Genomic DNA, 14424 nt, shown 5'->3' on the forward strand with positions numbered 1-14424 from the left:
TCAAATAAATGTGCTGTTTGGCACAAACGTCGGGACCGATCGAGCCGTCGGAACTCGGTTAACCGCTAATCACCAAAGCCTTAATATCGTAATCACCGATGCAGTAGCGTGCCAATGACATTAGAAGCTGAGGCGGCAGGGGAAGAACGTCCGTCTCTCACTCTTTTTTTTTTTTTTTAAACCTGGCGCGGGTATTACTACGAGCCACTGAAGAAGCTGTCATGCACAGTGCTCAGCGATTCAAAGCCGATACTCGGACCACGTGGCCACCGGGGCTCTCTTTTTGCGCCACCGGCGAACGCTGTGTGATCGCTGAGGGGGCCAAGTGCTGCCACGATGCGTCACCGAGGCGTCGTGCACCGCAAGAATGCACCAGCTCGGTGTCTGCAGCACCCATCGGCGGCGCAAGACGTGCGGGCACCCATGCGCTCCGAGTTTTGCGTTTGAACCGCTGAGCACTGCACCTGTACTATTGCTGCTTAAGGTCCTGGCTACACTGTGGATCCGAAGTCATGCGCGTAATAGGCGATTATTAATTCCGGTGCGTCGTCTAAGGCTGTGCAAATGAGCTGTTAACACTGCCGACTTTTTTTCCGAACTTATAACAAAATTGAAGAATGGAATAACCATATCGCGTACAAAAAAAAAAATGATGAGTAGTAGATAGAATGAGAAAGGATAACAAAGTGCAGATATTAACCATAAAAAGCGCACTGCGCAGACTAATTAGTATCATAACTAAGAGACAAGCCTGCTCATGTGTTAATCTGTAGAATCCACACGGGGCAATCCACTTGAAGCATTTTACCTGTAGGTAAAATTACTCACTTTAAAACAGAAAATCATGCAAGTGACACAAATATGCACCACAGAAAGTTGTATATAGAGTAACAAAGATAAAATATTTGGCGTAACGGTCATTTTCTCTCTTTTTTTGTTTTTTGCAGTTCGACAACCTACAGTGTGGCAACTTACTACAACTTGCGGGAAAAAAAGTTTTTAAACGTGGGTACCATTTGCAGATACAATCCTTCCTGCAAACTTCCCCAGGTGTTTTAGCAAAGCCTTCAGTTAATCTTCGAGATCTTCAAGCGAAAAAAAGATTAATTTTTATTTTTTCTCTGCGACACATTATTCCCACCGACACTAATTAGCGCTTTATTTAACAAGAAGTTCACAAATTCTTCTTGTTCATTGCGATTATTTGCTTTAGGGCACACACTTCTAGCATAGTTGAAGCACCTTGTGCATGTTCATCAAGTACAGAAACCTACAGATACCTCCAGTTTCGACATATTTTACCCAAGTTGTGCCTCAGAACAAACTGATGTTCCACAAAGTCTTTTCCCGCAGTCCGTGTTAGACGGCTTCCTGAGGGAATAAGCGGAACGGGGTTGCACTTCGCGGTGAGCATGGATATATCGAAACTGGTGGCACTCTCGGCATATTACAACTAAATGACATGCACCGAGCACTGAGCGGCTTTTAATCCGAAATCAGTAAAGACGTACGAGATACGTGGAAAAATCTGGTCAAGCGAGCGCCATTTAAAACTTCTAGCTCGGAACTCCAAGTTTTCGTTGCCAGCAGCTTCTCTTTTTTTTTCAGGATTTAATCTAGGAATTAAAGGCCACTAGCTGACACTTGGGTCATCAGAAACAGCAAGCATACAGGGTGACGCGGCTAAAGTTAGCGAGAACCTTGCAATATACCAGTTGCGCACCTAAGCGAATAAAGCCGATGCGTTGTTGTTCGCAGTTACGTAAAATTGACGGCGAGCTTTTCAACTATCAATTTTTTTGCAGCTATTCACAAATGGGAAAAAATTAAAGCGTCGTCGAAATCATTCAGTAAGTTGTATGTGCCGAGCTTCCGGTTGCTCCGCACTGCTCTCAAGTGCGTTCTTAACGATCCAATTTGATTGTGTGCCTTATCCTGTGGCCGCATCAATGCGACAAAACATCAATTATATAGTATGCAGCGTGCCGTTGCAAGTCGAAATAATGTGCGTTGTTTCGCGATACCGATAAACATCTCCAAGAGCAGAGCAGTCGCGCATTCATGCCAGACACAAACAATTATCGACATCCTGTTGCTTCAGCGAAGACGCCAGACCATAAGCGAAGTCGGGTTTGTTCATTTGCGGGGCACTTGAGCGCAATATCAGTTTGAATCAACGCGAAAGAAAAAAAACTAAAACAGAAGGGAGAGATAGAGAGAGAGAGAGAGAGAGGGAGAGTCTCCGCGAAACATGGCACGGAACAAACATTTCGATTCGATGCTTTAGGTTGTGTCTAGGACTTCCTAATTTATACATAACCGGAACAATAAATATTAAGAAATATGTATAAGTTATTTTAGCTAACTAACCGATTATCTGGATTACAAGAATTATTCGGAGGGGCGCTTGGCGCCTGCGAACAAGGCGTCAGTATTTATTATCTTCGCACGTTCCCTGGTTATTTTTTAAAGAGCCTTTAACTTCAGAATGGGGGCCTTGTGTACTATATAGGTTTGTCATAAACTGGCATAAACTTGGAGCGAAGGCGGGTGCGGCAGAAGTGTGAGGGGACGACTACACTGATTGATGTGGTAGTCGAAAAGACGTATATGACGCTAAAAAAAGAAAAGAAAAGAGAAAAAGAACTGACAAACAAGTGACGCCACCGATTAATGCCCGACGCAGCAAAGTGGAGAGTGTTTAACGCTCGATTCCAGCATGGATGGGCTGTTGTTGTACTGCTATGGCTGTCCATGGAATTTACAAGTGTCGTCGAATACTCATTTAGCACATCACATTTAAGCCTACTCGAAATAAGGCGCATTTGTTCCCTTGGTCATTGACTCCGAATTCAAGGCAACCTCTCCTCCAATCGCCTTCTGCGGCTAGCGCTTTTCTGCATTTTTCCCCTTCTAATTGGCCTGAGCTGCTCATGTGCAGGTCGCTGGCTCCTTGCCTATCTTATGTATTTTTTTCTGCGCGTAGTAGCTACGCAGTCGCGATGCTGAAGCGCTACATTGTGCAATGTTAATGGTCTCGCTTACTCTTGAGGTCTAAGGGCTACTGTCTAGGGATGTAATCTAGCAACTGGGGAGTCTCCATGCAACTGCTGTGCTTTTGCAGAAGAAGCGGGCACGTTGCCAGATTTGTCGGGCGGGTCATTTGGCGAGATTCAGACGCCTGAGCATGGTTTTTCAATGTGTGGAGAACAAATAGTAGAAATTAAAAAAAGACAAATCATTCGCACCATAAACAGCATGTCCCTTCGCCCCTCTTCTTTGTCCTCTTCCGTCCGTTGTCCTAAGCCGCCATACAAGGAACAGAAAGCGGGTGAATCGAGATTCAATTGGCAAAATAGGTTCGCAGTTAACTGCACGGCAATACAAACGATAATCAAGAGATAATGAAAGCGGCGACAGGACAAGCGGGGACAAGCAGGAGATCGCCAGGAAGACAGGAAGAGCTAATGGTGTAGCAAATACAGCAGAGAGAAATGAAAGGAGCAGCAAGGAGGGGGACGTCGACGCTGTAGGGCGACAAACGACCCTTATTCATAATTCGAATGTAGTGCCTTAACAACGAAAGAAACGGCCGCGCAGCCTGCAGGAATAGGCTGCGCGAGGAAGTCCTGACGAGGGGTGGCGAAATTGGCCTTTGTGCAGCGAGCGCGCGGTGCCGGCCGACAAGACGAGTCCTTTTCAAGCCGGGCCGCGCTCATCGGGGCCACTTGTGCCGCCCCCGCCACGCAGCCGCGTAGCTGAGCCGCCATGGTGACCTTTGCCGGCGAGAAAAAATAAAGCCCGCACAGCGGAGACTGGGTAATGATCGCCCGAGCCCTGTAACACGGGAAGAAACGACGCTCATAGCCGGTGTATCAGACCGCGGGAACAGAGCGGCCATCAGGTTCGTTGCCGGGTGCAGGGCGCGATCCTTCCGCACCGTCTGGGTCTGGCTGTTGCTATGCGCCTTGCATGTTATGCGGCTCTCCGCGCAAGGATTATATTAAGGTAAGAGGATTAAAAAGTCGCGCGGAGTGCGCTTCCACCACCTCCGGTCGGGGCCAGCGTGCCGTGGCAGAGCATTCACGTTCCGGCAGTTTGGTGCCGTTCATAAAACGAAAGCCTACGACAACTTCGCACCTTTTGTTTGGCAGGCAGGTGCCTTTTTTTAGCCTTTTCCTTTTTGGCCGTCGCCTTAACGCCGGATTTCTTTTTCGACGCGCGTCATCGACATAATAAATGAAAAAAAAGAAACAAATAAAATTAAAATGAAAAGGAGGATGAAAAGAAAACACAGCAGTAACGCAGGACATAGAAGCCCCTCGCAGGTTGTCGCAATTTTCCTGGATCCTTGGAATGGCTTGAGATTGAAGACGTAGAGGTGCGTTGGGATGCGTTGAGCTACGTAGTAATGGAATGAGCGAAGCAGGCTTCTCCCTACATATACCGTTATGGTGGAGAAGCATATCTTCACGAGCGCGTTGGCGCGTATGGAACGATAACATTTGTGATATAACATGGATATCATTTGTAACGATAGGATTTGTGCTGCGAAAACGCTGGAATATTGTGAGCACATGATTCATTGACTGATCAATGTATCAATCGACTGACGTATAGATTGGCCGATAAAGTCGCAGGCTGTATGGTTGGTAGATTGATCAACTGACTGGCTGGGTTTTACGTGCTGAAGCCACGCAACGGTATACGCGAGACACCGCAATCGAAGGCTTCAGATTAATTCTGAAGACCTAGTATTCCGATTCCGTAACTTGCACAAAGCTACATAGGCGTTTTGCATTTCTTTCTTTATCTGAACTCGGCCATCGTGATCGGGAATCTGACCTCGTGGTCAGTATAGCAGAGCTGCGTAGCCACTAAACTGCTACTGTGATTCCGCACACCGTGCTTGTTAGCAAGCTACAGACGTCTGATGGACTCCACTTAAAAATAAAAAGACACTTTTCTATGAGCCTGAATCAAACGGCCGCGGGGAAGGATTAACCAAACACTGCAGATTAACTCAAGAGTGGACTGCGGTTTCGAAAGACATTCGGCCTCTAAACAAGTCTGCAAAGCGCATTGTGTGCCAGTGTTATACATTATATTTGTGCCAACAAAAATATGTGTTATAGTTTCTTTTAATCTGGTTCTGTCCGCTTTTTATATTTAAAAAACTTTTTTTCATGTTTCTTCTTGTGGGCTGAGGACATGACTCGCAAGAAAGGGGACTTCGACATCTTCTTCTGCTCTCAATAAAGTTCAAGCGTTATCATGTTCCCATGAATGCACTACATCCTACTGTTTGAGTGAGTTTTTAAATCTTCGGCTGCATTTTTATAACCAAAAAGATTTACGGCTTTTTAACTGGTGATGAAACTTCTTTATTACACAATGGACAAACTTAACACATCGGCTCCTATTACTGCACCAGACGTATCATGACCGCATACATATATATACCGATGGTTCGACCTCACCTACCAGCTCAACTGCCGCATTCGTCGTTCCAGCCAAGAACGTTACAGTTAAATTCAAGTTGTCGCATACGACTACATCTACATCGGCAGAACTTGCAGCTCTCCATGCCGCTATGATGTACATCACCGAAGAGCCAACAGAGAAATGGGTCGTATTTTGTGACTCTAAGGCAGCCCTTCACAGCATCAAGTCCGCATTACGTCCCAGAACTTACGAGCAAATGACATCTGAAATCAGGGAACTGCACCACCATGCTCTGGAAAGAGGACACCACATTGTATTTCAGTGGATTCCTGCTCACTGTGGCATCGTCGGCAACAACCTAGCTGACAAGGCTGCCCGGTGTGCCCACGAGGATACCAAGACGCGTCCAACACCTTTGGCGAGGTCGGACGCTGCCAGAGAACTTCGCCAACTTACGCGCAAGAAGTCCCAAGATCTCTGGATTTCAAGTGGCTTCAATTGCAGATTACGTAAACTGGACCCCACGCTACGGCTACAACTGCCATCTAGCCTTTCCCGTGGCGAAGCAACCTTGTTGTGTCGCTTGTGGCTGGGAGTGGCGTTTACGAACGCATACTCCTACAGTATATGAATGGCCGAGAGCCCGATGTGCGACTCCTGTGGGTGCGAGGAGACCATCGAGCACCTATTGTGTACCTGGCCTCGCTACGATGTCCAACGCCTCTCTCTGCGGGCAACTTTACGCAGACTGGACTCGAGACCTTTCACCGAGTCAAAGATACTCGGACCGGGGCCACACCCGTCACTGGCTCGAAAAGCGATTCGTGCCCTAGTGCAGTACATGAAGTGCACGGGCTTAACAGACCGTTTATAGTGTCCTTGTGTATGGTGTCCCTCCCACACGTACTCAGTGTTTACTCTCTCCCTTTCTTCCGCTTTCTATTCCCCTTTCCCCCACCCCCAGTGTAGGGTAGCAAACCGGATGCTGTTCTGGTTGACCTCCCTGCCTTTCCTACCCTTGTTTTTTCTCTCTCTCCCTTAACACATCGGTGGTAAATAGATGGGAAATGAGCTATGCTAGCGGAAGGGCAACTGTCGCCCGCTGGAAGAGGCTAAATGGTGCGGGTTTTCTGGTATAGCTTTGTCAGAGTTATAAACTACTAATGAAAATAACACAAACAATTTCACGCATCATCAGTGAAATACATGGCTACTCGAAAGAATGGCCCACAAGCAACTTCCATTTCGGGAACAGGAAATAGACCTAACATACCTTCCACACTATATGTCAGCAAAGAAGACGGCGAGCTTCCTTAGAACAGCGTGCCTGCATGACCGTCTAAAGTGCAGCGTGTTTTTGGTTTCGCGCACTTGTTAGGGTCACCCGAGTGGCACGCACCTTACTTTTATCGTTTATCTTTAAGTTTCTCCGACTCCCCTGCGCCCCTCCTCCCAAGTGCAAGTAGGACAATCTACATTCCCATCTGGTCACCCTCATTTCCTTTTCACTGTCTTTGTGACTGTATCTCACCGATATTACCCTAATTTCGGAGGTGAATGCCAGTTTTGATACATGTGTTCCCAAATGCAGTATAGAAGTTGACTCATTGTCCTTCTACCAACCTGACATCCATGCCGGTAAATAATGGCTCTTTGTGAAATTTGGTCTCCAGGGGCGGAATACATTAAGCGGCGCTATGCGTACACAATTTCTTAGCCAAAAAGTTCTTGCGCTGAGATAAGGGTGCAACCGAAGTGGCAGCGCATTGAACTTACGGCATCGCATGAGAGTAAGGAGAAGCAAAACTCGAATAAAACGACAGGAAATGAAAAAAAGTGCAGTCACCTGACAGCATGACCACACGCCATGCATCCGTAGTTGAGGCTATATTCTTACAGCCAAATCGCTGCACACCACTGTTCGACAGCTTCCTTTTCCACGCGTCTGCTACAGCGCCGACAAGTGCATCTGCGCTCGCCCGTTCGACGCACCGCCGTCAAAAGAACTGCAGTGGAAGCGTTACGCATTGTTCTAAGATTTCTGCGAGAGACAGGACAGATGGGCACATGGTGACATATTTGGCGCAGAAAAAGACGCTCAGTTGGAGCAGTTGTCGGCCAGGTCTCCCAGGCTAACAGCCTGTATACATCATCACCACCTGCACCACCACCACCTGCACCATCACCATCACCATCACCATCACCATCTGCACCACCACCACCACGAATGTATTAATGTATTAATGGTACTAATTACGGAAATGAAAAAAAAAGCTCCACAAAACACAGTTCGTATTGCCTCAGGCAAGAGGCCTTGCACCCGTGCGTTTACCGGTATGGTATGTAATCGCGCTGCACACGGTTGCAGGTGCTGTTCTAATGCCGCGCATAGGCTCGGTATCAGCTCCATCGGCAGCCGGTACAGTCTATAAGGTGCTGATCGACGATGACGTCGAGTGCCAACCGACGACCAAAACGCACGCTCCCTTCGCATAGGATTGCTGTCGAAGGCATGGTATAAAGCAGCCCTGAAAGAGAAATACAGAAAGAAGACGGCACTACGGACATTCCCGCAGTTATGACAGAAAACTTCACTGCATAACATCCGCGCTTGCAAGTTTCGCTGCTTATCACACTTTGACATCGCATCAGCGTCCACCGTTTCTTCTTGACTTCTCCTTAGCTGACAAAACACGATGATACCTCGCTCCACGTGAATAGTATTTTTTGCAGGTTCAGGCGGCCGCATTCCGACAGAGACGGAATACACAAAGGTGCATACACATCAATTTTGGAGACCGGTAATAAATCATGGGTTGGAGCCACTAACTACGTTGTCTGACAGAGCCCAAGCGGAACCTCATAGAAGTCAAGGCTAATCAGTCAACATCATCACAATTATTAGTGCCAACGTTTCCACAAGTTTACCAGCCCCACAAGAACACAGGCTGAAGTGCACGTCAGAATACTGCACAGCACCGAAGCACATAGCGGTTCAACATTTTAGCTGGTTTCGGATCAAATCGGTTCAAGTAATCTTTCTTGCGACACTGACGCACTTTGTTCGGAGTAGTCACAGCCTTTCTTTTATATTTCTCTTTTAGCTCCCAAATAATATATGTACTTATAAATAGTACGGTGCCAAGGTGGCGGTGACGGTATCAAAGCGCCCGACGCCGTTCTGTAAACATGCAAATGCGGCCTCCCAGTACGAAGCGAATTCTGCAGCTCAAGAGCAACAGTCCGTTAAAATACCGCACGAATTTTCGATATTGTAAAACGTCATCAGCGTACTTTTATGTTCACTGCAGGACGAGGGTCTCTACCAGCGATCTGTAATTCCCCTTCAACCGGGCTAGCTGATTGCAACTTGTGCCTGCAAATTTGCTTATTAACCCCCCCCCCTCATTTTCCGCCGTCTTCGACAGCACTTCCTTTCCCCTAGTGCCCCTTATGTATTTCTAATGGACCACCTCAAGACATCGCATGTCACGACCTCAACGGCAGCAGAACTAACGGCCCTGCGTCGAGCACTGGAATTCATTGAATCTGAAAGAGCTAGAAAATGGGCTGTGTTCTGTGATTCCAAACCGGCATTACAGTGCACGCAGTCAGTTCTTCGACACGGATGCCATGACCAACTGACATACGCAATCGCGAAACTTTACCATGACGTCCAACAAAAAGGTCACGAGGTCATTTTTCAATGGGTACCTGGCCATTGTGGAATCAGTGGCAATGATTCCGCCGATAACGCTGCTCGTACAGCACATCATGAAGAGCAGAGCGTTCCGATTCCGCTTTCGAGGACAGACGCCGCTAGGCAGCTTCGACACTTGGCACGCAGTCTCACACTGACCGAGTGGAACTCGCCAAACTTACGACTTACACGACTGCATCAACTAAACCCCTCCCTGCAACTCCGGCCTCCACTCGGACTTCCTCGACGTGAAGCTACGCTTCTCTGTCGCCTTTGGTTAGGAGTTGCGTTCACAAAGGCATACTCTACATTGATTGGAGTGACTGACAGTGGAGCATGCGAGGTCTGTGGCACGGAAGAAAACATCGACCACCTGCTGTGCCACTGTCCGCGATACACCCCTGAGAGACAAGAACTTGCGAAAGCTTTTCAAAAACTGGACAATCGGCCGCTTTCTGTGCAGGTGCTGCTGGAACACCGCCCCCATCGCCCGTCGGCCCAAAAAGCGGTGAAGGCACTTTTGTGCTTCTTAAGGACGACGGGCTTGTGCGACCATTTGTGACTCTAATTGCAATTTCTGTCAGGCCACACACGTCAGCGAACTCACTGCAATTTCCTTCTTTCCTTCCCTCCGCTCTCTCCCTGTTATCTTTGTTTTCCCCCTTTCCCGTTCCCCCGGTGTAGGGTAGCCAACCGGACGTGATTCTGGTTAACCTCCCTACCTTCTTCTTATCTCTATCCCTCCTAATGGACCACCGATTATCTGCACTACAGATTACGTCGCCTGCCCAGCTCCAATTTTTCTTTTTAATTTTAACTACGACTACGCCGTTTGCTCTCCAATCGACACCTCTCTCTTCCTCTGTCTTAGTGTTAGGCATAACATGTTTTGTTTCAACGCTTGTTTGAGTGGTCCTTAACTTATTTTCAATCTTCATCGTTAACCTCCAAGTTTCTGCTCCAAACGATAGTACTTGAAGAATGGAATGATTGTACGCTTTTCTTTTTAACGACAGCGGTGAGCTCCCGGTCACGATTTGGTATTGGGCCAGCCATGTGCACTTCAAACATTTTCATTTTGTTGTAAATGTCAGTCTAATGACCAGGCTTACCTGTGCCTAATTGACCAAGATAATCTTATTCCTGTACATACTCTAGAGGCTGACTGCCGTTCATGACTTCTTGTTCGCTCGATAAGTTATTCAACATTACCTATGTCTTCTGCATGCTATTCTTCAACCTACTCTTAAACTTTCTCGGTTAAGATCCTCAATCAATTGTTGCGATGTGTCCCCAGCGTTGCTGAGGCCGAGTCGAAGCCTGAGAAGTTGCGGATATGTGCGCTGGAAGTTACACAAATATGGAAGTTACACATAAATGAAATAATTATTGAGTTGTCAGCCGTATTCTGCTATCATCACGCCCTTGCTGTGAAGTTTGTTCAGTCCTTCCATACAATCCATACGATATGCCCTTACGCCACTAATTACGCACAAATGTCGTAGATTCGTCCAAACGCACTGAATAAGTGATCGAGCTGTGCGCCGCCGCGAGAACGCACAAAGCAGCATAATTCGAGCGACGCAAATGCTGATCTTGGTGATACGACGCGTTTTAGTCACCACGCTTATAGCCTCGTGCTCATTCATTCGCGATACCAGGCAAGTGGGGCCGGCTTTTTCATGCCGTCATGTTGACCTGACTACTGCGCAGCAGGCGCGGAGCGCCGTAAGACCGTCGCCGGCTGGAAGGAAGTTCTTGCGCTGAATCCACAAACGCCCATGAAGTGCTTCTTACGAAGCGACTGAAAGACGCCAGTGACGTTATTTTGCCCAGCACTGATGTCAGTCGGGGTTTAAAATAAGCATCCTAAGCCAATCATAAGACGACGATGGCTGTCGTCTGCTATTGCTTTTCTTTGTCTTCTCGTCTTCCCATGGCCTGTTGCATGTTAGTGGCTTCGTGCATGCAAAACAAAATTTTAGTAGCGCCTTTATGAGCGTTATGATGCGTCCTTTTTTACCAAAAACGAAGTGTCTCCAGTGATACTCGTCAGTGCGATTATATAAATATCAATCTGGACGTGCATGTGTGTGTGTGTGTGTGTGTGTTTGTGTGTGTGTGGACTCATGCGCCAATTCCTTGCTTCGTTCGTGATGTGCATTTCATTTCACAGCGTCCCTCTTGGTTAAGCAGTCCATGTGATTTTCGTATCAATGGTGGTACGTGCTATTATTCGCGAATTTTTTTCTGCCATTGCATTGACGTCCCTCTTCATAGAGAGAATTGCCACGCGTCGTACGCATATGTCCGTTCACACAGTAGGCCGCATAATGAGGAAAACAGCGGTCACAGGCACCACGTCGCTTCGACATCGTGTTGTATTGAAAGTATAAGCTATATAATAGAACGACAGAAAGCTGAGCTAGTTGGTAAGGATTCATTATGCAAAAAAAGAGGTGAGTCGGCCTTTATTGACAGATGCGGTGTTCCCCACGGGAGCTTTTCTAGAAATTCTTTCAATTTACTTGAAGTTGACGCTGATTGTGTAGAGAGATGGCGTTTTTCTGCAAAAATCCGACATTTGTATTGGCTCAAAGGTTGCCCCAATTCTTAGCAAAATTTACCTGAGTAAGGTTGACAGCTGCTTAGAGAAAGCCTTAGGTGATAGCGCTATCAAGTTATTTCGTTACTTCATTAAAACTTCTTTCTGGGCGAGTTGGTGCATACTTGACATAAAAATTGTAACAGCGCAAACACATGCAACCACAAAGTAACAAGGACGAGACACAAGCGCTGACTGTCAACTAAATTTTATTGATGGAAGACGGATACCTTATATAAAGGGAAAAGCAGAAGTGAAGGGGGAAGGGAGTGATACAATCGGGGAAAATGACATTGCGCATCGATGAACGAACGTGCCGGCAGTCAACGGAATCAGGCGCAGGAAGACAAGAAAACTAGAAAAAACTAGAAAATGTAATAAAAGTAGAAAAAAAAGGCGATGGGTACTAACATACAATCAAATCAGTAAGCGGTCGCTCCCAAAAACTGAAGATCTGCAGCAAAAAGCGATACAGAGGGGGTGCTTACGCACTTGCTGCCATATTTCTGTATGTGAAACGCTTCCAAACTGACCCGCGCCGTCGCGTCGGCACTCTTACCGAGAATCTTCGTCTCTCCCAATCGAGCCTCGCAACCTGTGCATGCAATTACGTGCGTAACAAAATGTGCGTACTTGTCCTTACTTAAATTTACTTAAATTACTTAAATTACTTAAAGTTACTTAAATTTCGGGCATGTTCCCTCAAGCGTTCATTAATGCAGCGGCCGGTTTGGCCGACGTAAGCCTTTGCACACTTCAAGGGAATGGCGTATACCACTCCTGTGGAGCACTTGATGAATAGCATCTCATGTTTTAGCTGACAACCTCTTTTTTTCGAGTTGCAGATGCGTGGGAATAACTGTGCCAGCTTGTTGAGTGCCGAAAAAACAACGGACACCCCATGCCTGTTGGCTACCTTCTTGAGACTGTGTGAAGTCTTGTGCAGGTACGGCACAACCAAAGGCTTGTCGGCTTTCCGACGGTCATCTTATCTTCGTGTTCCTAGTTTCAGCTTCTAAAGGAGGGTCTCAGACACAGCAGCAGTCAAGACCGAATAGGGGAACCCCGCTGCCAAAAGTCGGCTGGCCTGATTCTCAAAACATTTCTGCATTAGGTGCGGGCACGACTTCTTAAGAGACGATTCCAAACAGTGCGACGCTATAGCTCTCTTTACAGTTTTGGAATGCGCTGAATCATACGGTAACAGATCTTTTTTTGCGCGAGGGAAATAGCCCCAGCAAACGTGCTTTTCATGAAAGTTAGTCTGAGGTCTAAAAACTGTAAAGCTATGCGTCAGCTAGTTCATGGGTAAAATTGAGCCCAAGTCCATGCTTGTCAAATGCGTTTAAAACTTCACCTACTGTAGAGAGGTAGGTGAAGGCCGTCTGCAATCATCGACGTACCTAAAAACCTTTGCGCTGTTACAATTTTTATGTCAAACATTTCGTTACGTTGATGATTACCTGACTTTCTGCAATAGGGAAGAATTCGATTCCGCTGCTACCTCAGTAAGTGAGCAATTTAAACTTTATGGAGGAGGATTAAAGTTTACCAAGGAATTTCCTCAGCGACGCGTAATTATGTTTCTTGACATTTCCTTGGTCTTCGAACAAAATCACGTTTGTTGGCAGTACTCCCCAAGATCTTCGAAGCCGTTGCTAAACTTTCAATCCAAGCATTCCAAAGTAGTAAAAAACGGAATTGCCATGTCGTGGCTTAAGTCTCCTCTCATCAGATCCTGCATGCAAAGAATGAGCGCCAGTTTTAATACGCAGGTCCGGCGCCTATTAGAAGCAGGTTATCCTAGTGTAGCAGTGGCCACTGTGGCTGCGCGCCTAAAGAAGTCGGTTTCGAGGGGGACGGACGTGATTACAGAAAGCAATAATAGCAAAAAAAGAGTAGTGGCTATTCTGTACATTCATTCAGTGTCGCACAGGCTTAAAAAAGTTGCAAGTAGATATGATGTTAATGTTGCTTTTACTGCTCCCAATAAGCTAGGTAAGATATGCGCTGCCGTACAGAGGAAAAAGGAGCAGGTAAAAGGCAAAAAAAAGAACAGATATTTGTCCAGTGAAGCACAATAAAAACAACAGTTTTACTGAATGTCGTATGGGTGTGGTTTACAAAATTCCCCTCAGATGAGGCCAGTTCTACGTAGGGCAAACGGGACGTTGTATCAATCACAGGCTAATGGAACATTAAAGGTCGTTAACCGGCGGATAGCCTTCTAATCTTTCCCTACAATGCCAAGATTGTAACTGCACGCCAGAGTTAGCTGACTGTGCGATATTGTACAGGCATAAGAATGAAGATACTCGTCTTATGGTAGAGGCATGGCATATCTATAATGGTGGAAGTGCGTGCGTGAGTCAGCCTTCGATTACTTTACATAAGGAAGAGATTAAGTGCCTTAACAGTTATCTCTCACGTAGACCGGCACATGTACCCGACTGACACGTGGTGATACCATTCCTGAGCTTGCGCAGATGAGTTTTGTGTCTTCTTTCAAAGCATTCAAAGACCCCTGATTGCTTTTCATGCTTCCCGGTGATTGCAGCTTATGCAACCATAACGCTGCCGGCGAACGCTATGCACGAAGGCAAGCTTTCTAGTAGAAACGTGGCCTCTTGCGTGGGTCAGTCTCCTGTTATTGTTTCGCTCTTTTATTATTTCA

General features: G+C 46.7%; 1 protein-coding gene across 11 annotated transcripts in view; it reads right to left on the bottom strand.

Annotated features, from left to right (window-relative positions):
• Positions 1–14424, bottom strand: part of LOC139049454 (tachykinin-like peptides receptor 99D) — an 880050-nt gene that overhangs the window by 93481 nt on the left and 772145 nt on the right. The window lies entirely within an intron of this gene.

The sequence above is a fragment of the Dermacentor albipictus genome, chromosome 1, assembly GCF_038994185.2.
Source record: "Dermacentor albipictus isolate Rhodes 1998 colony chromosome 1, USDA_Dalb.pri_finalv2, whole genome shotgun sequence".
In the NCBI taxonomy this organism is placed as follows: domain Eukaryota; kingdom Metazoa; phylum Arthropoda; class Arachnida; order Ixodida; family Ixodidae; genus Dermacentor; species Dermacentor albipictus.